Raw genomic sequence first — 24706 nt, 5'->3', positions numbered from 1 at the left:
GTTCTTTAAACTCTTAAAAAAAAAACAAAAACAAAACTATGTCTCTAGTCCTAAAAATTGTCAAGAATACTACTGACAAAAGAGAATATAAAATGTACCTTGGAAATATTTTCTTCAAAGATTGATGAAGATAACATGCTTAATCATTTAAAGGGATATGTTTCTGCTCTCAGGAAAATTCATCCAGAGCACCTCATTACCTGAAGCTGCCAACTAAATGAGTCATCATAACAGTTAAGTTATTTTTTCCTTGTTGGTATGTTCAGTTTAATTATTGCCTTTTTTCCTCAAACCTACCTCCCTTGAGAAAATGCATAGGTTATTTGACCCAAAACACCAACATTCTTACAGATCACAAGCATTAAGTCATCATTTCCGCTGAAGCCACATCTCCAGGGCTGCAAGTCATATTTTTATATTAATGCAGCCTGAATTCTCCTGTGCGTGGGTCCTAAATCATGAGCTAGCAAGAGGGAGGAGATATGGGGATATATGTATATGTATAGCTGATTCACTTTGTTATAAAGCAGAAACTAACACCACTGTAAAGCAATTATACTCCAATAAAGATGTTTAAAAAAAAAAAGATTACATTCTATTGGAGGAAAACAGTCAATAAACAAATATACAAATTAATTAAAAAAAAAAAAGTGGGTCTGTTTCCAGGGGCCTATTTAGCCAGTGGGTTCATCACCCGAAACCTCAGGCTCCCTTTCATTATTCCTGCTTGATCCTGCCTTTTGATAATTTCCAGTAAAGCACTGTTGTCTTATTTTCTGCTTTAGACAAGCTTAAGGGAGAGTTTCTTAAGTCACTTGACCAAAATATATTTTGGAGCACGGAAAGAACATAGTTTCTTTGTTTTGGGGGGGGTTTTGTTTTCACAAAAGGATTACTTGGATTCAAAATCTTGTTCACTGACTTGTTAATCGTGATGTAGTGACATGACAAATTTCTCAGCCTGTTAGAGGCTTTAATTTCTTTTTCACAAAATGTAAAGAATAACACCTACCTTGCAAGGTTTTTTGCAAAGATTCTAAAAAACACGTAGCACGTAAAGTAGATAATATATGTAACACGAACAGTGTCTATTGTATATATATAATTGTCAATGAAAAAATGTTGCCTGCCATATCAGTAAACAAAGGATGTTGCAGCCATCAAGCCATCACGTTATAGCCGCCCCAAGAGTGAACCCTGAGGAAACTCAGGATGGAAACAGGATGCCCACCATCTAGCAGTCAACCGCCACAGCCTCCCCTGATGGTGCACCCCGAGGGAACTCAGGATGAGAAAGCACAGGATACTGGCCCACATAGCTGAGGTGCATATCAAAGGAAGGACTTCAGTGAGCCCAGACTTTTGCATCTTCCCATACACAGAAAAACACTAAAAATTCATTAACTCGAGATGTCTGGTTTTCTTTAATTAACAGGAATCTTTCGATGTTCCGATTACCTGGTCTTTGTTGCAAAAACTCCTATAGTTGATGGTTCCTCCCTCTCCTTTTTGGATCAGTCCCTCAGAGAGAGCTGAGAGGCTGTGTCCCAGGCTTAAGTCCTCAGTTTTGCCCACCCAATAAAACATATTTCTCAACTTTGAGGTTGTGCATTTTTTTCAGTCAACATCATATATATGTTAAATATACATATATAGAATATATATACACAAATATACATATATATTAGTGTAGGGGGTAAAAACATGGACTTTTCCTTGTTATTTAACCACTCTGAACCTCAGTTGCCATTTCAGCAAAAGAGACATATTAACAGGTCCTAAATCACAGTGTTGTCAGAAGGGCTAAACACACATAAAGCCTGTACCCGCTGTCTGGCAAACAGTAGGAGCTCAACAAATGTTGTCCAATGGCAAGGCAGCCCTCAAGAGACCAGCGGTCAGTACGTGGTGGGTATTATGATTATTGTTCATTTCTTTCAGGGGCAATCTGGAAGCGCAGAGGCAGAGGTCTGGAGGAATTTTAGGGGTCCACACAATACACCCAGGTGGGAACAACACAGATCCCCTGAGTGGGGTTCAGGGAGCACCTCAGCAGCCCTGGCCCTTCCTGCTCTCTCAGTTGGGAGGGTCTCAATGCTGGACTTTGTATTTTCAAAAGATGGCCCGGGCCTTCTTCAGAGAAGAGGAGGTGACAGACAGCATGATGGCGGCTGATGAAGGTGTGGGATGATGAGCGGAGAGTCAGCTTGTACCAGAAACATCAACACTCAACCAATGCCTGGCTCTACTTCCTCACCTGTTGATTGATGACTAGGCTTTATCTAGTTTCAGGACGAGAGTAAAACACAAGGATTCGAAATAGAGTCACAGGTGTAGAAAACAAACTTATGGTTACCAGGGGGGGAAAGTGGGGAGGGGAGCGGGATAAATTGGGAGATTGGGGTTGACACATACACAACACTACCTATAAACTAGATTACTAATCAGGACCTATTGTATAGCACAGGGAACTCTACTCAGTACTCTGTAATGACCTGTATGGGAAAAGAGTCTAAAAAAGAGTGGATTATATGTATATGTATAACTGCTTCACTTTGCTGTACACCCGGAACTAACACAACATTGTAAATCAACTATACTCCAATAAAAATTTTAAAAAAACACACGCAAGGATTCTCCAAAGATCTTATGTTTGGACCTGATTCCTAGATCTTCTTCTGGGAATTGGGGGTGGGAGGAGAGAGAGTAAAGGAAACGGTGGGGTGGGGCGGGGGGACGTGCATAGGGAAATGAGCGCTTCATGGTGGAAGCACTGAAGCACCACAAAAGGAGTTCCATCGATCCTGGAGAAATCCCCTCACGTCCCCTCCAGGAAAACTTCAAAACTCAGGACTGTCGATTCAGCGCACCTGAAAAAAACAAAGCAGATGGACGTCAGGACCCCGTTGGGATCCTGCAGCTCCATGGCTGCGGCCCCAGCAGTTTTGAGGGCAAACAGCTTACTCCAGAGTATTGATCCAGCCACAGCAAGGTGCAATCTGCTTAAAAAAAAAAAAAAAAAAGCCCGTTTGAGAAATAGACCCACAGACACAGAAAACAAAATTTCGGTTACCGAAGGGGAAAGGGTGAGGGGAGGGATAAATTAGGAGTGTGGAATTAACAGAGACACACAGATATATGATATATGTAAAATAGATGAACAACAGGGTCCTACTGTAGAGCACAGTATTACTGTGCTCAATATTACTCAATATCTTGCAATAAACGATAATGAAAAAGAATCTGGAAAAGAATATATATATGTATGTATGTATACGTATGTATGTGTGTATGCATAACTGAATCACTTTGCTGTACACCTGAAACCACCAACAATGTAAATCAACCATTCTTCAGTTTCAAAAAATAATTTAAAAATAATTTTAAAGTCTGTGTATGTACAGCAACCCTACCCCGTCAAGCCGGGAAGACGAACAGCAGTTACGTGTAGACAGAGGCAACCCACCACATTGTCCCCAGCACGCAACTCCAGACATGGTCAGAAGCCTTTTACTGCCTGAGAGTTTTAGCACATGAGGGGGAAGCTTTTCAACTCAATTAGCATTCAATGGTCCTGATGCTCAATCACAGGGATCAGCTGGGAAGTTACTAAAGCCATTACCGGGGGCTGGAGTCGCCAGTTGAGTTTGAAATGTCAGTGCCTTTCCCCTGACACCACCTCCCCTCTTCCCACTGTCCCTCCCAAGCAGAGGTCCTGATAATTTGGTAACCTTTCACAACAGCAGGGAGTCACCCTTCAGTCTTGGGATCAGGGACTTTGAAATGCCCAAGGAGTCAATTACAGCTTGGCTCTGTCCCTGGGAAAAGAAAGCAGCATCCGAGAGGTGGAAGGAATTGGGGTCCTGGGCAACGCGGGCAAGTGAGTTCCCAGGCGCCTTCTCCCAGATGCTGCCTGCATCCCACCAAATCTTCCGAAGAGACCACAGCCTGTAGGGGTAGAAAGAAGAGCCTGGGAAGACCCAGCTCAAGGTTGCTCTAAGCAAAAGAGAATATGAATGGAGAATTGTCTCGAATTAGAGGAGGATTGCAGGAATGTAACCCTTTGTATTCTAAAGATCTGACAGTGAATTGGTAGGTAGGTAGGACCTTGGCTAGTTGTTAATCAATACCCATTGGCCCTTTCCCTTTGCTGCATCCAGATTCCCTTCGACAGCCCCCTTGCCTCTGGGTGAGGCCCTGGGACCAGCCCTGACCAGTGGACCATGCGCAGAAGTGGCTCTCTCCTCTCTGGGCAGAAGAGGCCAAGAGCGTGCGTGCCTTCTCCAAGCTCCCTTCTTCCAGCGCCGGGGCTCTGAGGACCCGAGGAAGGTGACGCCACAATGTTGAAGGACCCTGAGTCCCTCACATCTGCAAAGAACAGAGTCTCCCACTCCAACCCTAACCAGTAAATCGAGCAAGAAAGAAAACTTGAACCTGTATGGATGAAGAATGTCGCCTGCCCTATCAGTCAACAGAGTGTTGCAGCCATCAAGCCATCATCAGCCATGGCAGCCATCCCCGATGGTGCACCCGGAGGGGATTCAGGATGGAGAAAAGCAGGATGCTGGCTCTAGATAGTTCAAATGCACATCAAAGGAAGGATTCCAATGAGCCCAGACTCCTGCCTCTTCCCATACATGGAAAAATGCTAAATTCATTAACTTGAGATGTCTGGTTTTTCTTTAATTAACAGTAATCTTTTGATCTTCCGACTACCTGGTTGTTTTGGGGTTTAATGTTTTGTTTTGTTTTGTTTTTTACAAAACTCCTATATGTCCTGGTTCCTCCCTTCCCTCTTCAGTGCAATCTCTCAGAGCGATCTGACACTGCCTCCCGGGCTTAAGTCCTCAGCAAGTCCACCAAAAAAAAGATGATTCTCAACTTTTAGTTGTGCATTTTTTTCAGTCAACACCTGCTAAGCCACTGAGATTTTAGGTTGTTTGTTAGTACAGCTACCATCAGTTATCCTGACTGACAAAATGACATAATCAGAATTACAAACAAAAATATCCATCATATATATATATATATATATATATATATATATATATATATATATATATATATATATTTATAAACAACAAAATAACGGAATTAACTGTCCAAAAAAGGGAGCTGGTTAAATAAAGGATGGTACACGATACAGCCGTTAAGACACGTCTTTAAAATGATGCTAATGACATAGGGATACGATAAAAAGTGAACTTATTGTTTTTTATACTGCAGAGTAGTAACCAAAAAGTAATTGTAAAATAATTTAAGTACTTTGCTTAGAGTCTTTGAAGGGGATTTATGGATCACAGATTTTTTTTTTAAATTCTCCCTTTCCCGTCTTACCACAGCACTTGCTCCCACACTTCCTTCTTCAAATATTCGTGCACAAAATCCCCGCCACTAGCCTACTTACCTCTAGCCTCCCCTTCCTTTTTTCCCCAATACTGTACCCCCAAAACTAAAGGACAGTCCACCATGCAGAAAAGGAAGAATAGGTGGAAGGAAGGTAAGACTGCTAACAGTCATACATCAACAATGCTCACCCAGAACCTCTGGCAAAAGGAACTTCATTTTCCTACATCTTTCCAGAATCAGAATCTTGCTCACCTCTGGCCCAGGCTCAAAGGGAGCTCTTGTCGTCAGAGAAAAATTAAGGAGTTCTCCACTGCCTGTGAAAGTAACTGAGGATGCTTTCTGATACATTGCAGGCACGGAGAGAGAGCATGTTTAGCTTAGTCAAGGCCTCTTTTATGACATGGAAAGAAAAGAGGTCAAAGTTACATTAAAATGAAGAATCAAAGAGTTCTTTGATTTTTGAAAGAAATCATTAATTGCATGACTTTTGATCAGACTGCATGTCTTATCAAATCTGGAGCTCATACTTGCACGTGGATGAATAATACAAGAGTCCCCACAAGATCCCTCTTCCTCTGCAGCCCCATGTTTTTCTCCCTTTGGCTGGTGACAGTGGTTTTTTTCCTCTACGTTGAGTTGGATGGGTTGGGAATGTGTCACTTTGAAAAGAAGATGCCCTAACACCTGTCCATAAAAAAGGCAGAGTTCTGGTTACCTCAGCCCTCCCATCCATTCTGGGCACCCACTCAGGGCTCCAAAATGATCTTGTTGGCTGGGCCTTCACAGTAGATAGGTGTGAATTAAATGACGAAGCTCTGGGCTGCGTCAGACAGAGGGGGCAAATCATAGTGTCTGATAGGACAGGTATTTTGCCTGTTTTTAAATTTCTACACAATGGGGGGATCCTTTTCTAGGCTGACCCATCTGGAAGTTGCTTTCCCCCCCCCCCCCAGGTATCAAATTCAGCCTCAACAGAACATGGGCCCTCAGAGATGCCACAAACATAGAGACCCCAGAATGAGAAAAAGGAGAGCGCTGTAAACCTGGATCTCAAGGAGGACAGAAACAGGCATTTTGCAGACAGCATGAAAGGAAAGCACAGAAAATGACTCCACTTAAAACAGAATTTTGAAAAAAAAAAAAACCCAAAAAACAGAATTTTGAGCTACAACAGCTCCGGGGACTTGAATTCTCTCCAGTTAGTAAATACATAGTTTGCACCATCTTACCGCAGAATAATCTGAGATAAGATGAGAGACAGGGTACTAAAGATCGACAAAACCTAGATTTTGAGTGAGGAGGACTCTGAAATGGGCAAGAATAGAGACATCTGCACTCAATACAAAAAGCTGAGAGTTTTGTCCACCCTTGTGAGGAAGGTATTAAGAACCTCAGTAAAGGGGCTTCCCTGGTGGCGCAGTGGTTGAGAATCTGCCTGCCAATGCAGGGGACACGGGTTCGAGCCCTGGTCTGGGAAGATCCCACATGCCGCGGAGCAACTGGGCCCGTGAGCCACAACTACTGAGCCTGAGCGTCTGGAGCCTCTGCTCCGCAACAAGAGAGGCCGCGATAGTGAGAGGCCCGCGCACCGCGATGAAGAGTGGCCCCCACTCGCCGCAACTGGAGAAAGCCCTCACACAGAAACGAAGACCCAACACAGCCAAAAATAAACATAATAAATAAATAATAAATAAAAATTTTTTACAAAACACCAAAAACATAAAATCTGGAAAAAAGTTGAACACCTATATACGCCCTGCAGACTTTACATTTAGTATTTTGAAGAAAAAAAAAAAAAAACCTCAGTAAAAATTACTTAGAGTCTTCAATTACTCCTTTTCTTAGTAAAAGTGGAGGGAGATATACAACCTTAGTAATCGTTACGGATAATATCCGGACTATGGGTGTGTCACTGGCAATCTCAGAAAGTGGGTCTCTCTTGCCCTCCTGGGGCCCCTGGGGCTGTGCCAGCCCACCGGCACGCCCCACGTGGGGTGTCTGCTAGACTAGGGCATGGGTGGGGAGGCCCAGGTGTGAGGGGCCAGGTAGAGTATCTCTGCCTCCCCCCTGATCTCCTCCACAAAACTGCCCCTCCTCCTGAAGCCTGACCCCCAAGTCACACGTTCCTTATCATGACCTCACTGGGTAGTGATGACCTCACCGGCCTTCTAACAGTTTCCATGGCAGCGTAACTGCCAACGTGCTGCCCTCAGAGAAACTTCCCTGACAGTTCTCCACCAGATACCAATCTCTTTGGTTGTCTGCGAGAGAATGTGTGACTGGATCGTCTATGTTAACTCAGACCTGTGCTCTGTTCCATGGGTGGGCAGTGCGGCAGGTACACCGAGACCGCCCGGAGGCATGGTGTCCACACAACCTCACCTGGCTGCCTCATGTTCCTGTGGGGTTTGCCCACTACGTATACCTGAGCGCGTTCCCAGCTGTAAGTAATACCAGTGACCTGGGACACCTTCAGGGACCCACAGTGCTCACTGCTGAGGACAAGTGAAAGGTCATCCCTGGACAAGTGTGCAGGATGGTCCTGATCTTTATAAATGTAGCTTCCCCTTTGGGCTACAGGATGCTTCCATTCAGACCCTTTCCTGATTGGCCTCTTAGCAAAAGACAAGTGCATTTTTGTTGGCAAATGGTAAATGGAGCAGTTTGAGGAAGAGGGCCACTCTTGAAACACACCTTCAAACCCAGGCACCTCTGTGCTGTCATGGAGACATCTATATCGGTGCCCTCAGACACATCCCATCCTGAGCTGCTGAGTACTAGGGGAGAGGGTGGTGCCATATTGATGGGAAGACCGGAAGAACCAAGAGGGCTGTTGAAGTGCTAATGAGACTGGAGGGCTGAGGAGATGGTGTCCCAGGAGGCTGGGTTGATGTGAGCCTAGACTTGGTACCCAGAACGCGGTTCTCAGTCTCCTGATCACTCTGCCTCAGTACTTCGCCTTGTTCTAATCTACATAAAAGTATCAGAGGGCTAGAGTTCAGTGTGGTGGAAACAGGCAGTATAAATGGGGCCCAAGAGGGGTTGCCAAGGTGGGAGGGGTTCTTCACCAATTTATATTAGATTATTTTTTTCCAAAACTTGAAAGACATTTCCATTAAAGCCTCAGAAGTGACAGACTGCAAGAAATGTTTTCTCTGTTGTGGAAGGGAGAGATGGAGAGGCTCATGATTGCAATGACTTTCGGGTTCTACTGTTTTCCCTGGAAACGGTGAAGAGACTTCCTCATGTGCTGCAGCTGTAGGCTCTAGGAATTGCTTTTGCAGCCAGTGTCCCTTCCCTAGGGACTCATAGAGGTGATGGGCCAAGGCTGTGTTTTGGATGTCAAGTCGATTAAAGGTCTTCAGCCAGAAACTGGGAGAGACATGAGAGAGGGAAATTCTGGCAGGAGACTGTGTACAGCAGAAGTGACTGATCAGTTCTGATTTTCTTTGCAGCAGCAGTGGCTCCCGTTTCTCCTCCGACCCCTGGTCAGTACCATGTCCACTACCGAGGGTGTGGAGAAACGCAGTTGGGCTGGCATGGGGAGACATACTGCCTGGTTGGTGGCTACAGGGCCTACGGGGATGTTCCTTTGGCCACGCCAGCAAAGGTGGAAGCAGAGAAGCCAGTCCCCAGACGTGCTCCCAAGAGAAAGCACGCTCCGGAAGAGTCAGACGAAGACCTGGGTTGCCCCAGACCCAAAATCCGGCGATTGGAGCATTCAAGCAGCTTCGGACTAGAAGGTGCTTTGATTCTCAAGCAGGGTGGCCCAACCTCTGGGCACATCCCCTCTGCAACAGCCCCAGTAAACCAATGTCCCATCCTTACTTTCCCAAGGTCGGCAACAGGGAGTCCCCTCCTAAAGAAGGTTCTCTCGCATTGCCACACTCTCAAAGGCTGCCCCCAGTCCGGTTCCTTCCTGTGGGCCTGATCAGCCTAAGGGCAGAGGTGTCTCTTTCCTTCTCTGAGTCGGACCAAATCGTCTTAGTAACACCTCTTCACAGTGGTGACCATGTGTTTCACGGGGGCTGCTGCTGAGCCTTTATCTCATCCTTTCATGGGGGAGAGAGGGAGGATTATAATGATTTTTACTTCTAGGGGAGAGGGTGGTGCCATATTGATGGGAAGACCGGAAGAACCAAGAGGGCTGTTGAAGTGCTAATGAGACTGGAGGGCTGAGGAGATGGTGTCCCAGGAGGCTGGGTTGATGTGAGCCTAGACTTGGTACCCAGAACGCGGTTCTCAGTCTCTTGATCACTCTGCCTCAGTATTTGGCCTTGTTCTAAGCTACATAAAAGTATCAGAGGGCTAGAGTTCAGTGTGGTGGAAACAGGCAGTATAAATGGGGCCCAAGAGGGGTTGCCAAGGTGGGAGGGGTTCTTCACCAATTTATATTAGATTATTTTTTTCCAAAACTTGAAAGACATTTCCATTAAAGCCTCAGAAGTGACAGACTGCAAGAAATGTTTTCTCTGTTGTGGAAGGGAGAGATGGAGAGGCTCATGGTTGCAATGACTTTCGGGTTCTACTGTTTTCCCTGGAAACGGTGAAGAGACTTCCTCATGTGCTGCAGCCGTAGGCTCTAGGAATTGCTTTTGCAGCCAGTGTCCCTTCTCTAGGGACTCATAGAGGTGATGGGCCAAGGCTGTGTTTTGGATGTCAAGTCGATTAAAGGTCTTCAGCCAGAAACTTGGGAGAGACATGAGAGAGGGAAATTCTGGCAGGAGACTGTACAGCAGAAGTGACTGATCAGTTCTGATTTTCTTTGCAGCAGCAGTTCCTTTGGCCACGCCAGCAAAGGTGGAAGCAGAGAAGCCAGTCCCCAGACGTGCTCCCAAGAGAAAGCACTCTCCGGAAAGGTCGCACAAAGATCTGGGTTGCCCCAGACCCCAAATCCGGCGATTGGAGCATGGTGCCAGGAGGTAGACCCCACAGCATCTTGCTGGCTGAGGCACTCTGAAGAGAGGGCAATGGTTTAACTGCCTAAGGCAGCGAATGCCTCTTCCTGCAGTGACCCACCCCGTCCCCCCACTGCCCACTGCCACAGATCACAACCTGCGTCGTTCTGTTTGAGCCTTCCTCAGCCAGGAGCCTCCTGCCACACTAAATGGCCAAAAGCAAGGAGCCTCAGAAACTGAGGTTTGAAATGACAGTCTGCCCTGAACATCCCAGGGCTGAAGCTGGCCTGGAAGAAAACGTGACGTTCCTCTGCTCAATCCTCAGGGGCCCCTTTGTCAGCTGAAGACAGAAAAGTCTGCACTCTGCGAGCCGAGAAGAATGCAGGAGCAGAGACAGGGTGCAGAGAAGCCTTAGCACTCTACCACATGGGCTCCTGCTCTGAGCCATTGTCAGCGGCCACCACCACAAACCAGGGGGAGCTGGGTTTTTTGAAACTGAAAGCAGCAATCTGTGGCTTCCCAAAGAGCCTCCTGCCTGGGGTCTCAGGAGGCAGGATAGAGAGACCCAGGAAGACCTGCTCCCTGAAGCAAGCACAGGATGGAGAGTCAAGCAGCACGCACCCTGCCCCGAGGTTCACATGCTCCTTTATTCCCAGCCCTTTCTGTCCCCAGGGGGGTCCCTTACTGCTCAATGTTTTTCTGTAACAGACTTCTAGGGTCGCCAGTGCTCACACTTAGGTCACTATCCCTGTGCTAGGCACTCCTGCTACCCAGGAAAGGTTCCAAAGGTGGAACAGCTCCAGGGGGTGCCAGGGATCAGAGCAAAAACTTGAGAGGCTGGGGATGAAGGAGTTTGGGCACAGTCCCTAAAGCATCTCAGTGGTTGAGCTTCTGTGAGAAGGCACATCCCCTCTTTGTGTGTGTGTGTGTGTGTTGGGGGGAGGGGGTCCCCAGAGGAGGCAGCTAGGGGGAGGGCCTGAGGCTGGAAATGGGGAATGGCGTGCGGCCTCTGAGCAAGCACAGGCACTTAGCCCTTGAGGTTTCTGGGAAAGGTAGAGCCACAAGGGCCTCGAGATAAGGCAAGTGTAGCAGCAGAACCCAGGTGCCAGGTCTTTCCTCAGAACCTATACTTCTTCACGAGGCCAGGCCTTCCATGCTGAGGTAGGAGGGATCCTGGCCAGAAGGTCGGCCAGCAGCCCTGGGAGGAAGGTTGCTGCGATGGGGGCTCTGCTGCCATGGAAATGACTTCATTTCCTTCCACTCAAATAGCCTACTGACTGGGTTCCTGCTCTGTTGAGGAAAAGGGTCATTGACTCTCCCCAGAAGGTGTTCAGTTCACATCCCAAAAGTCCCTCTCTTCAGGCCCTGGGGAGGTGTAGCAGCTCCTGAGGGCGCTCTTTCCTGAGGCTGGCTGACAGAAGTGGGGGGGGGGAGGTTTCCTGAGAGTTCCCGGGTGCTGGTTGAAGTCCCCAGAGAATGGTCATGCAGGTTGGGGAGTCAAGTAGGTGGAGAGAGAAGGTCGGGGGCAGAGGGCCCCTTCCTGAATCCAGAGCTCACAAGGTTCCCCCCCCCCCATTTCCAGAAACTCTCTCTTCCCCCACACCAGCCCACATGGCCGCGTACCAGGAAACCGGGAGCCCAGAGCACCTGTGGCCGCAGAGACACTGGCACGCAGCCCTCGGAGTGGGCGGGGCCGGCTGCAGGCAGATGGGGACGCGGTGTGCTCCCGGGAGGCCTCGGGCTGAAGGTGGCCCTCTGAGAGAAGCGGCCCAGCTTGGCCAGGAAGGTTAGAGGCGGGGGAGAGCAGCCTAGGGCGCCCCCTCGGAGCAGTGGGAGTGGGAAGAGGCGCAGGGGCGGAGGGAAGCCGCGACGGGAGGCGAGTGGGCTCTCAGCAGAGGCCAGCGTAGCCCACGGGAGCTGCCTCGGAGCAGGGGGCGGGAGGGCAGTGCCGCCCCGGGGCTTCGCGGATCGCGGCTCTCCGCACACGGCTCGCAGGGCCCTGTGACTCTGTATCCCCTCCCTCACCCCGCCCCCCTCGCGAGGCCGCGCCGCTGGGTGGCCTGTGTGGACGGGCACAACCCCATCGCCCGCCCCTCTCACACCCGCCTCTGCCCACCTGCCTGGCCCTGCGCAGCTTGCGGCCCGGGGGCCTCGAAGGTCTCCGCGCTCTCAGCCAGCGGCCTCTGCTGTGTCTGCTGCTGCTGCTGCTGCGTCTGCTGCTGCGGCCGGGAACCCGCGTCCAGACCACGTCGGGCACCTCCAGCACCCCGAGTCCGCGGGAGCGCACGCGGGCCCTGAGGCGGGACTTCCCGCTTGTGGACGGGGGGCTGCAGTGTGTGCGGGCTGGTGGGGGCCGGTGGGGGCCTAGCCTGGCCCTGGGCAGGGGAGGAGGTCCGGAGCATGCAGAGCTAGCGGGGAGGCTCCCTCACACCACCCCTGGATGGCCTCTCCATCACCTATGGATGCCCCTCCCCTTCTCTGTCATCCCCTCCCTGGTGGGAACCCCTCAGCCCAGGCCTCAGCTGCTCCTAGTATAGTCTGTGTGACAGTGTGAGGTGGGGGACCCCCCGGCTGGCCCAGGCCAGGCAATGTGTCCTGCCTGATCCCAAGACCTAAGGAGCCCACCCATTTGCCTTGACCTCCCTCCAGCCACAACGACATGCCCCTGGTCCTGAGGCAGTTTTACCCACAATGGGCTCCAGGATGTTAATCTGTGCAATTTCAGCCATGGCCAGACCAGCTTGGACAGGCTGAAAGACGGTCTCGTGGGTGCCCAGGTACCAAAGGGACACACAAGGTGCCACCATGGCTGCTGGGGAATGTGGGGCAGTTTGGGGGCCTCAGAGACCACAGGTGAGTCACACTGGAGCTAAGTTACCATAGTGGCCTAGAAAGTGCCATGCCATGGATGCTGGGGGCTACAGGGGTCACAGTGAGCCAACCTGACGGGCATCCAAGTACCACAGAAAAAGCAACGCATTCCATGTGACTTCTGGGCACAGTGAGTGCTGTGCCAGCTGAGGAGGCTATGAGAAGCCCAAGGAGTTCCAAAGCCCAAACCAAGCCCTGGCCTTCCCTCAGTTCTGGTCAGCCTACGTCCCATGCCAGACCCACGAACGGGATGCTGTGCGCCTCACCCTGGAGCAAATTGACCTCATCCGCCTCATGTGTGCCTCCTATTCTGAGCTGGAGCTTGTGACCTCACTTAAAGGTAGACGGGGGACTTGCCTGGTAGTCCAGAGGTTAAGACTCTACGCTTCCACTGCAGGGGGCTCGGGTTTGATCCCCGGTGGGGGAACTAAGAGCCCTCATGCTGCGCGGCACGACCAAAAAAAAAAAAAAAAAAGGTAAACAGACTGGTGGTGGTAGGTGCTAGGGACTTCAGTAAGCTACCCCTGCCTCTGAAAATGATCATCTTGACCTACCTGCCCCCAGCTCTCAACAATACCCGGAAGTTGGCTTGCCTCATTGGTGTGGAGGGCGGCCACTCACTGGACAGTAACCTCTCCATCCTGCGTACCTTCTATGCGCTGGGTGTGCGCTACGTGACACTCACCCACACCTGCAACACGCCCTGGTGAGCGCAGTGCAGATGGTAAGGGCCCAGTGAGGCAGGGATCTGCCCAAGATCACGCTGGGGCCCAAAGCAAGTTTACCCCTGGGATCCGGCCCTGAACCTGGGGTGGGGAGGGGAATGGAGGTTCGCAGAACAAGACTGAATCCCCAGAAGGGCCCTCCTACTGCCAGGCACAGCCCAGTTTGGGTCCCTCCTCTTGCACCAGGGAGTTGCAGGTGTAGACGGTTCGACAGAACCTCTTTCTAGGCTCTTGTAGCCAAGTCATGGCCACCAGTCAGACTGCCTCCTGGCCACCCTGCAGGGCACAGAGCTCAGCAAAGGGTATCCACCCCTTCTACAGCAATGTCAGTCGGCTGACCGGCTTGGGCGAGGTAAGGACCCGGGTTCCATACCCTGCCCCACATGAATGTACAGCCCCGCCTGTTCCCTACAGATAAATGCACACAAGGTAAATGCAGCCCTGATGCCCTCTCCCCATCCTGTCCCTGCAGAAGGTGGTGGCAGAAATGAACCGCCTGGGCATGATGGTGGACTTGTCCCATGTCTCGATGCTGTGGCACGGCGAGCCCTAGAAGTGTCACAGGCACCTGTCATCTTCTCCCACTCAGCTGCCCGGGGTGTGTGCAAGAACACTCGGAATGATCCTGATGATATCCTGCAGCTTCTGGTGAGAGACTGCCCTGGCCCTCAAACCTAAAGCAAGAGGTTCAAACCGGGAGCCCTTGAACCTGCGCCTCTTCTCCCTCAATTTCCTCAAACCCCAGGTTAAATATCTTCTGCCCCCAAAACCCACGGTCCACAGCCCCTGAACTCTTGAGCCCTAGGTGGGGGTCTAGGTGGTAAGATGCTCCACCAAACCCGGAAACCCAGGGCCAAGACACCACCCAGACCAGGGCTGCGGCTCCTGCATTCACACAAGCCCAGAGAGGAGACGACTCTGACCTCAACACCTTCCTCACAGGGGCCGAGAGAGTGAACAGGCAGGTGGCTGTGCTGGGGGCCAAGCTGACTGTCCACCGGTCCGCCCCTGCAGAAGAAGAACGGTGGCATCGTGATGGTGCCCTTGTCCGTGCGGGTGCTGCAGTGCAACCCGTTAGCCAACGTGCCTACTGTGGCAGGTGAGCCTCACCCTGGGCTCTCTGAAAACTCTGATTTGGAGCTGAAGCTGGGTCCAGACTTGGGGAGGACTTCAGAAGAGCCCCAGTGGTTTGACCCACCTGTTGGCAATAGGTACAGCTCCCAAAAACCCAATAATGGACGGTACACAGCACCTTGGTGCCATGTGGAACTGGAGCCATGGAATCAAAACTGCGGTACTGATGGGTATCAGGGAGGCTGTCAGACACAGAGCCCGGGTGCTGCCCATCTGTGCCTCTGCAGGGGCTCCTAAAGCGCACTGCCCCTACCTCTGGCCAAGGGACTGGACAGCTCCTTAGGTCTCTGGGGTCTTCATCAGTTGTACTCTTGTTCCTCTCTCATCCTCCACACCCGGGGAAAGGAGCCCCCACAGGTTCTCAAGGAGACTGGGAGGCAGGGTGAATCGTGGGTGGGAAATGGCCCAAACAGGGGGCTCTGGGGTCCACTCCAAATCTGAAGTCCAGTCTAGAGCCAGCTGGGATCACTTCAGATCAAACCTCAGGGCCCTCTAGTTGGTACTCTCGGTGCCAGGCCACGAAGGAACTGGACTGTTTGGCCTACAGGCTGCAAAAAGGGGAATCAACAGAGGCCAGTCATCACCCCCACCCCTGCCCTGGAAGCCCCACACTGCTGACTTCCCATTCTTCAGATCACTTCGACCACATCAGGGCAGTCACTGGATGCAAGTTCATCGGGATTGGCGGAGATTATGACGGGGCTGGCCGGTGAGTGCTTCCCCATGGCTTGTCTCAGGCTGGCTGGGCAGCAGTGGGGCTTTCACAGCCACCGTGCCCACCACACTGTGGTCCTCATGGCCTTGACCATAGCCTCAGGTGTGCTGGCCCAACTGGTATCTCCCCTCTCCCAGGGTCTGCTTCCTGGGCTCTCCTGTCTGTTTGGCCCTACTCTAGGTCATCATATTTGTCTAAAACACCACACAGAGCTCATCTGCCCAGCATCTGCGCCCATCCAGTGCCAGCAGACCCACGGCCTCTGAGCAGACTCTTAGCAAGGTCTGGGCTGGGCTGACCATCTTCTCTGCCTGCAGCTGGGTCTGTGCATGCAGGGGGGGTCAACCCAGTTCTTAAAAAGCTTTTCTTCTCTTTATAAATGGAGGCAAAAATTGCATTCAGTGAAAGGCATAGATCTTAACAGTACAATTCAATGAGTTTTGACGAACAGTCGAGGCGCTTTTGGGGCCTTCCTTTGAAGGATGAAGAGCAGGAGTGAATCATTTACTCTCTCCAAGTCTCCATTTTCCATATCTGACCAGGGCTGGGGTTCAGTGGACCCTGGACACGTAGGGCTTTGGTTCTGACTCAGGACCAGGGAACAGGTCTGAGGCCCAATAGCTGGCTGGCTGGCGGCCACACAGGTTCCCACAGGGGCTGGAGGACGTGTCCATATAGCCGGTACTGATAGAGGAGTTGCTGAGGCGTGGCTGGAGTGACGAAGAGCTCTGGGGTGTGCTTCGAGGAAACGTGCGGCGGGTCTTCAGACAGGTGGAACAGGTATGCTGGGCTGGGCAAACGAGTAGCTCCGAGCAGGTGGTCTGAGCAGGTGTACGTGGGGGTGCTGTGAGAGGTGCTGCCCGCTGACTGCCGCCTCCAGGTACGGGAGGAGAATGAGGGACAGAGTCCCTTGGAGGATGAGTTCCCAGATGAGCAGCTGGGCAGCTCTTGCCGCTCCGTCCTCCCACGTCTGCATCAGAGAGAGGATCTGGCTCCAGACCAGAAACTAACCAGAGCTGCGGTTCGTGGGAATCCCATTTTGTCACCTAAGTGGTCATTCTCAAAATCTTGCCCCCACATGGGCCCAGGCCTCACAGTTATTGCTGCCTTCCCGGTCCTCATTGTTTGGCTCTGGTGATCCAGTTAATCCTGCCAGATGTCACTTTGGCAGCCACAGATACCCCACAAAGTTTCCTTGCATGCGAGCACAAACATTTCCTATGTATTATTCTCTTCTGATAATTCTTTCAACGTATCCCTTCTGGCTTTGTGCAAAGCGATTCTTTGTTTTGTACACGGGGACCACATCTGGGAAAACATCGCCGCACCCTCATAAGTGACAGGGGGAGACCCGAACTGGCCAGGCCATGACAGGAGCTCACCGCTGCTGAGCTCTACAGATCCCGCCCCTTCCACACAGTTCGCCAATTCCGCGGCGAGCTCATCTTTCTTGATGTTCTTCCCTTAGGAGACGTGTACAATGCAGCAGGATTCTCAACCCGTTCCCCGTGGTCACTTGTGCTAGATGGAGCTTTGCAGTGTTCTGTGCCGGCCGTGGGCCGCTGGTGGAACACTGTGTGACAACTGCCTGCACAGGACTTCAGGGTTCATGAAATGTCTGTCTTCCCAGCCTGACGCTGCTGAAAACCACGCTTCCCAGAGAAGGAGAGAGATCCAGCTGGTCCACACCTGCATACACATTTGTTGACACGTGCAGATGACAGCAGGCTCTAGCAGGACCCACATCAGCCTAAATTCAAGAACTCCGGTGCCAGCCCTTGACAGCAGCTGAAGGGGGGTTTACAAGAGACGCAACCTCGAACCATACCCTAGGCTGAATCAGAGGTGCTGTTGGAAGAAATAGGCCGTTGTGTCACTTTCCCGAAGAGTTTGGCCACGAGAAAAGTCCCCCAGAGCCCAGCACTGTGGGAGAGGCCTCACCCACAGAGCAGGGCAAGTGTCCCAGGCAGGGTGCCCCGCGCCCGGCACCCCGCCAACGCAGCAGGAAGGTGCCCCCCCTACGCCCCAGACAACGGGCGCTCTCCCTTCCTGAATAATTGAGCTTCTCATCCAAAAGAGGTTCTCTTCCCACCCAAACATTAGAGCTTCTAAATATTTCAGGATCCCTGGGTTGTAGAGGGTCACTCGCCGTGCCCTTTGGATAAATGAAGCCAACGTCAGCTGCTTCTGGGCTGGCCTTGAACAAAACCATCAAGATGGAAAATCTCTGCTCCTGCCCTTCCTCCCGTCACCCCCCGTCAAGCCTTTCCTGCTGCGTGCAATGACCCGGCTCTTTTGTGAGCAGGTGAAGAACACCCACGGTGCGTGCAGTTCTGTGGTCCCTGCAGAGAGGAGGTGGGTGCGGGGGACCCTCAACCATGCTGGCCTCTGCTGCCATCCCCAGGGCCCTTGATATGGGCTTCAGCACAGCACAGCCAGCCTCAGGAGGCCTGTGGGACCACTGGGGCCCCGGTGGCGATCCCCTGGATGTTCCTGGGAACGCTCCCACGACTCCAAGGCGAGTCCTGCCAGCACCCAACTCCACCAAGCTGGCACTCCTTACTTTTTCCGGATTCCGTTCGCAGCTCCCTCCTCATACGCGTTCTCAAAGCTTCCAAGAGGGGTGACCCCACTTCTCTGCTACAACTCCACCCTGAAGGCAGCCCCCGCCTGACAGCACCGCCCGCCCCCCCGGCAGGGCAGCCCTGAGTAGCTGCCCCTCCACGTGGACTGTCCGTTCCCAGGTCCCACGCCAGCCCGCCGAGGGGTGGAGCCTCCAGGAGAGCCACTGTCCGCTCGCACTGCCCCAGCATCACCACCGCCACTTGCCGCCACTCTGCACTTTCCTCCTGTGTGCTTCCCCACCCCGGTCCCCTGCGTGGGTCCCCCACTGCGCGTACACAAGCCTGTGCAGAGACAGAGCACAGCCACCAAGTCTGAGCCTCGCCGCTGACGTCTGTGCTTGGAGAGGCTGGAGGAAGCTGCTCCCCAGTCGGCTTCACCGCAGGGTCCTGGTACCCAGTCTGCCTCCAGCAGGGAGGTGATGGGACCCCACGGAAGGATGCCCAGAAGCTCTCCCGGCCTGCGGGGTCTGGGGCTGTTCAGCTCTCTAATGCTGGGTCCTTCGGAGATAAAGTCTTCAGTCACCTGCCTGGGCACCCCATCCCCTCTGAAGATACAAACTAAACCTCCTCCAGGGTCTTGGCCTGGAGGGAGGAGCCGCCCAGGGTCAAAGCCCATCCCTCTCTCTTCCCACCTCTAGACCTGTGGGAAGGGCTCAGGCTAAACTCCCGGTGCCTCTTCTCTCAAACCCTCAAATGATAAGAGAAGAGGTATGTCTGTCCACCTTGCAGGGTCCTTACTCCGCCTGCCAGTAGGTGACATGGTCCTGGAGGTGCTTCTTAAACTGCCAGTCTCACTGTCTTAGCCTCAGAGTTACACACGCCCAGGAAGGACCCCGGGTACACGGCGTCCCGTTACTCCCAACTCTACTCCTGAGCGTCAGGGTTAGCTGACAGCAGGGGACAACCCATTTCAGGGATTTCTCATTTCCAAGGGCTCTTGAATGCAGAAAGAGCCCTAAGAGTCAAAGGAATTTAGCTCCAGTGGTGAAGTTACAAGTCATCCGGCAAACACTTACAGCTGGAGGGCCAACTAAGCACCCCCTTAAATCTCACCACACAGACTCTGCTGATCCGGGCTGGCCGGTGTGGTTCTCCTAAGGTTGCTTGTGCTATCGATCGTCTTGCTGTACCTCCCAGTTAAAGATACAGCCTTAGGAAGACGGCTGGACCCAGACCATGAGGCAGTCATATTTACCCATTGACCTACCCTCTTCCTCCCTCCTTCCTCCCTCACTTTGGAAGCTTTAGCGAGACATATTTCACTTCCCACTTTACAATGAAATCATTAGCCTCTAAATAATGCACCTTGCATGGATAGGAGGGCAGGCAGTCTGCACACACACCTGTGCTGGTCGCTCTGCCCAGTGAAAGGGAGGAGCAGAGTATTCCCCAAGGGGCTTTCTCGGAGCTTCGGAGGCTGAAATTTGAGGGTTGACGGGGTGTACACGTCAGGAAGTGAAAGAGAGAGACTCCAGCTGCGGGAGAGGAGGGGAGAGACTCTCAGTGGTCTTCCTAGGTAGTGAGCTGTCGGAGCGAGTGGCATTCCTCCCCATCTCGCCCATGAAACTGTAAACACAGCACATGTCTCTGTGTCCTTTTCCTAACAATGAATTATTTTTTAAAATATTTTAACTCCGTGTGTTGTTGTACAGGAGGGTCACTGAGGGATATATTTGAGACTAGGACCCCTAACTCCATGAATAGCAAAGTTAGTATCTGATGCAGCCAGGACGTTGCAAAGCCTCTTGGGACCCCAGGCACCCAGGATCGCTGTGCACGGAAGAGCCAGCTGCCCATTCGCTGCTCATCCCCCTGCAGGCTCCCCTGTCGCTTGCTTACCTGGCCTCCTGTCTGTATGTTCCCTGTTGCAGCTCACGGTGCTTGACTAACTGAGCCCGAAGCATTCAGAGCCTCTTCTGCTGGGTGCTCAGAGCACTGATCCCAAGAGCTGCACCACCAAAACAGGATTCTAAGGGTCGACAAAATGGGAAATCTTGCAGTTTATCCTCTGTCTAAGGACCCACTGTACTTTTTGTTAGTAAAGCCTCTTAGATAACCTTTAAGAAAGACACCTGGGTTTTTTTCCAAACTCACTCAACTTTTCCCATAATGAAATTTTTATTAATATCCTGCAGACTTGTGCTTCACAAAAACACTCAGGAAGTCTTTTCCAGAAGCGTATAGGTCGTGTCTGCAACAGTAGTTCTCGTGCAAATGCAGCAGTGAACTTTGCATGACTGTTTCAGGGATGTTTAATGAAAGCCAAGGGCATGATTCCTAAAATGCAATTCAGTGAAGATAATTATAAATAAACTAATATGGTTCAAGTAATTGGCCTTCTGGTAGACCAGTGAGAGGCATCTGCCTCAGACTGCCTACAGGGGTGGATGGGGCGGGGGACCTTGGATGGTCACTCCTAGAGGGCACTCCTCTCCCAGACTTTGTAAGTACTAAACAGCCCACAATTCGAGGTTAGACTCTCAGAGGGAAATCAAAAGCACTGTTATCTTGCTTTAATAATTGAGGATAGGATCTATATGCTTTGGAGAGGAGAAAAGCAAATGGCAGAGATGCCATCCAAGTAGGAAACTTGGTGAGCTAGTCAGTATTCTCCCCTGAATGGAAGTCTCTATCCTCCTCCAGGACTGAGGCAGGGACGGACTTGCCTGAGGTCATATAGTGAGTTGGTAAGAGAAGAAAGTCACATCCAGTTCCCTGACTCTGTTCAGTGATTACTCACCCTACCAACAACCCAAAGACCTCAGCTCTTCTTGAGTATCTTGAACTGAGTTGTGGGCTTGTAAGGTGCCCAGAAGTTTTGTATGGTTTTGTTTTATTTCTAGTAAGTAGCTGGAAGTCTGAGACCACGGTTGATGCACAACCAGAGGAAAGGGAAGGAAAAGAGGAAAAAGTAGATGAAGTGCGTCCTCCTGAACTCTTGCTATTTTGGTTTCAAACTTCACTTCTCCGTACTCTGCCCATGAAAATACCGATGGTCATGGTGATGGCAGTGGCTGTGATTTACTGAGCACCCACTCTGTACTATGTCCCGTCTTAAGCAGGCTCTCTTGATTCTCATGCTGGTTCTGTCTCATTTTTCTGACTTTTAAACCTTGGAATGTCCCACCCACTCCTCTTCTCCATCCTCACTCACTCCCTTGATGATCTCATGCAGCCCCAAGATTGTTAATGAACTACACACTGGTGAGCGTATCCCAGCCCCGGCCTCTCCCGGGGCCCCGGATGCTCACACGCCTCTGTCTACCCATCACCTCCACTTGGGTATCCAAGAGACTACTGCTGCTTAATGCGCCTGAAGCCAAATTCTTGGTTCCTGCACCCCACAACCAAAGGGTTCTCCTTTCACCCAGTTCTCCGTTTCAATATGTGACAACTCCAGTTTACCCATCGTTCAGGACAAAATCTTTTTTTTTATTGCAAAAGTGTTGTTTCTTTTTTCTTAAATTTTTATTGGAGTAGAGTTGATTTACAATGTTGTGTTAGTTTCAGGCTTACAGCAAAGTGAATCAGTTATACAGATACGTATATCTGCTCTTTCTTAGACTCTTTTCCCGTACAGGCCATTATAGAGTATTGAGTAGAGTTCCCTGTGCTATACAGTAGGTCCTTATTAGTTACCTATTTTATACACAGTAGTGTGTATGTGTCAATCCCAATCTCAGGACAAAATCTCGAGGTGTCTCTTTGTGTCTCACTATTCACCCAACCCACCCCTCATACTAGCTCGTCCTACAGGTTCTACCTACAGAATATTTCCAGATTCTGACGGTCACTTATCACCACGACCACTGCTGAAATCCAAGCTCTCTTCCTCTCTCACCTGGAGATGCAGTCACCTGCGACCTGGTCTTTTGGCTTCTCCACTTACAGTGTTGTTGTTGTTTTTATTGGAGTATAATTGCTTTACAATGTTGTGTTAGTTTCTGCTGTACAATGAAGTGAATCAGCTATAGGTATACATATATCCCCTCCCTCTTGGACCTCCCTCCTCCCCCCCATCCCACCCTTCTAGGTGGTCACAGAGCACCGAGCTTACAGTCTTAAAAGCTCCTTTCCACTGAACAACCAGAGTGGTCTTTCTAAAATATACATCAGGTCATTTCTCTGCTCAAGGCCACCAGTTGTTTCCCATCTCACTTAGAGTAACCCTGCCAGGCTGTATGATCCAACCAGCCCCTGCGTGCACACACACACACACACCCTCTCTGCCCTCTTCTCCTTGACCCCCACTTTCCCACCCCTCCAGCCACACAGAGCTTCTTCATGCTCCTTGAACTTGCCAAGCACTCTCCCACTCCAGCACCTTTGAACTAGCTCTTTGCCGTACCTGGACATCTATATGGCACCTCATTTTCTTCCAGGTTCTGTTGAAGTATCATCTTATCAAAGATGCCTTCCTTGACTGTCCTTTAAGAAAAGTCATCCCCACATGCATACACTGTCTCCCCTACCCCTCAGCCCGGCTTTATTTTTCTTCTAAGTATCATAACCACCTGACACAGATGTCATTGCCGTTTTCCATCTTCCCATGTTAGACTATTAACATCCGAAGAGGAGAGACTGTTCTGTTTACTGCTTGATTTCCAGCACCTAGAATACGCCAGAGTATGGATTTATCTGTTTATATTATTTGTTAAATCAATGAGTGCAGGTACCGTGATCCAATTTTACAGATGAAGAAACAGAGACTCTTAGAAGCTGATTACCTGCCAAAGACCAGTAAGCGGTAAGTTCAACCAGTAAGTTCATCAGACACTGGAGTCTTTGCCTTGCTGTCCAGTCCCCTGTGGTGCCACCACGTCCATCACATTCACAACAATAAGGCATCTCCTTCTCCCGACCTCTCTTCTGCTGCTTCCGGGAAACAAACTGCTCTCGGGAGGTGTGGTGGGGAAATGCACAAACCAGCAACAGGCAGAGAGAAGTACAGGGTGTGTGCGGTTTTATTGGTGCCACACACCCGGCCTCTTCTGTCTCTTGTAATCGAGTTGCTGAAATGTGTACGGCTGGCCCAGATTCCAGGGCACCTACTCCAGAGGAAAAGCGGGGCTTGCAAAGGAGGCTGGAGATGCCCACAGCCACTTTGCTGAGCCTCATCACACGCACTGCTCAGGCTTCTGGATTAATCATGAGATGTGGAAAAGAGCAGGAAATCTACCTCCGTAACTGCAGCTCAGCTGGGTTCCTTAGGACATTTCCCAGCAGGCAGAGTGATCCCCGCTTTGCCAGTACTGCAGGCCCATCATTAAGCCCAAGATCCGCCATCCCCTCCTGGGAACAGAGTGCCTGACTCGCCCTCCCACCAAGACCTGCCGGGGGAGCCAGTGGACGCCCCTGACCCAGAGCTGCCAACAGATGCCGCCGCCCACCTGGCTGCCACAGGATGGGGCCGGGAGGGACAGGGCAGCTGGCCCCAGTCCGGCTTCCCGCTCCCCCTCCCCCGCCCCTCCCCCCCAGCGCTGACTCCCCCCAGCTCCTGTCAAACAGAACCAGCTCTGCTACTTACCAACTGTATCACCTTGGGCACGTTATTTAATCCAAGCCTCGGTTTCTGTGTGTAAAGTGGGGGTCAAGATCACGCTTACCTCCTAGGGTGGCTGTGAGACTGACCGAGATGAGGTCTACATTGCAGCCAGCACAGTGCTTGACCCGTAATGGAGCTGGGTAGGTGGTCGCTGTCATCAACACGGACTCAGAGGGCTGGCAGGGGTATCAGAAACCTTTCAGCCAGTGGGAGGCACTGCCAACTACACCCCTGGTAGGCAGGGAGAGCTGGACCAGTTGCCAGCCAGCCCATCCCTCAGTCTCTGGGGCAACTGCAGGGGTTCCTACCAGCCCCTCCCTCCTTCCTGCATCTGATTCCGATGCCATCAGCAGTCAGTGAGCCCAGAGGGACTCTCCAAAGCTCCCCTGGGTTTCCCGTTTCTAATTTCTACCATGATAACCTACCGTGGGTCCAGAGAAAGGCAAACTCTTGGCCACCTGAGGGACAGGGAGGCAAGATACCCAGTCTCGCTGTGGCTGATGGTAGAAAGCACGATGGCAGCTCAGGTTTCTAAGCTTCCAAAGACAGTGGGGCCAGGCATGTGCCTACCAGCTTGGGTGAGTCTATTGCTACACCTTGGGGAACTGTGTTAGCCGCCTGGCATCCTGTTGGTGACATGACCTGGCTCACAGTGAGAGTGTTAACACACAGCAATCAGCAGACGTTGCCAGTCAAGATGCCTCCCTTACCCCTACCCCCAAGAGCTGGTGAACGTTTATCAGCCCACCACCCAGCAAGACTGTTCTCGCTCCCCACCCCTGCCTTGGCTGCTTGTAACTATTCCCCTCACACTACACGCCCATCTCAAGTGTTCCTGAAATAAA

General features: G+C 51.3%; 2 long non-coding RNA genes and 1 pseudogene across 4 annotated transcripts; 1 reads left to right on the top strand and 2 right to left on the bottom strand.

Annotated features, from left to right (window-relative positions):
* Positions 1-1400: 1400 nt before the first annotated feature.
* On the bottom strand, positions 1401-20553 carry LOC309654026. Of its 2 annotated transcripts, XR_014259746.1 has the most exons (3): positions 20156-20547; positions 19660-19791; positions 1401-2870 (listed from the first exon to the last, which is right to left on the bottom strand). It is a non-coding gene; the product is annotated as an uncharacterized lncRNA (long non-coding RNA). The 2 variants fall into 2 exon arrangements; XR_014259745.1 differs by lacking the exon at positions 19660-19791 and having other exon boundaries at positions 20156-20553.
* Positions 12511-16579, top strand: LOC309654025 (dipeptidase 2-like; annotated as a pseudogene). The gene is made up of 4 exons: positions 12511-13824; positions 14126-14195; positions 14316-14491; positions 15611-16579. The product of its transcript is annotated as a dipeptidase 2-like (transcript).
* A 1174-nt stretch (positions 20554-21727) lies between the features above and the next one.
* LOC309654022 lies at positions 21728-24448 on the bottom strand. Its single transcript, XR_014259738.1, has 2 exons — positions 23044-24448; positions 21728-22927 (listed from the first exon to the last, which is right to left on the bottom strand). It is a non-coding gene; the product is annotated as an uncharacterized lncRNA (long non-coding RNA).
* Positions 24449-24706: the final 258 nt, after the last annotated feature.

This window comes from Balaenoptera physalus (genome assembly GCF_965194825.1).
Source record: "Balaenoptera physalus genome assembly, contig: HAP1_SCAFFOLD_1725, whole genome shotgun sequence".
Lineage (NCBI taxonomy): Eukaryota > Metazoa > Chordata > Mammalia > Artiodactyla > Balaenopteridae > Balaenoptera > Balaenoptera physalus.
The sequence above is the reverse complement of the archived record's forward strand: the minus strand, read 5'-3'. Positions and strand labels throughout refer to the sequence as shown.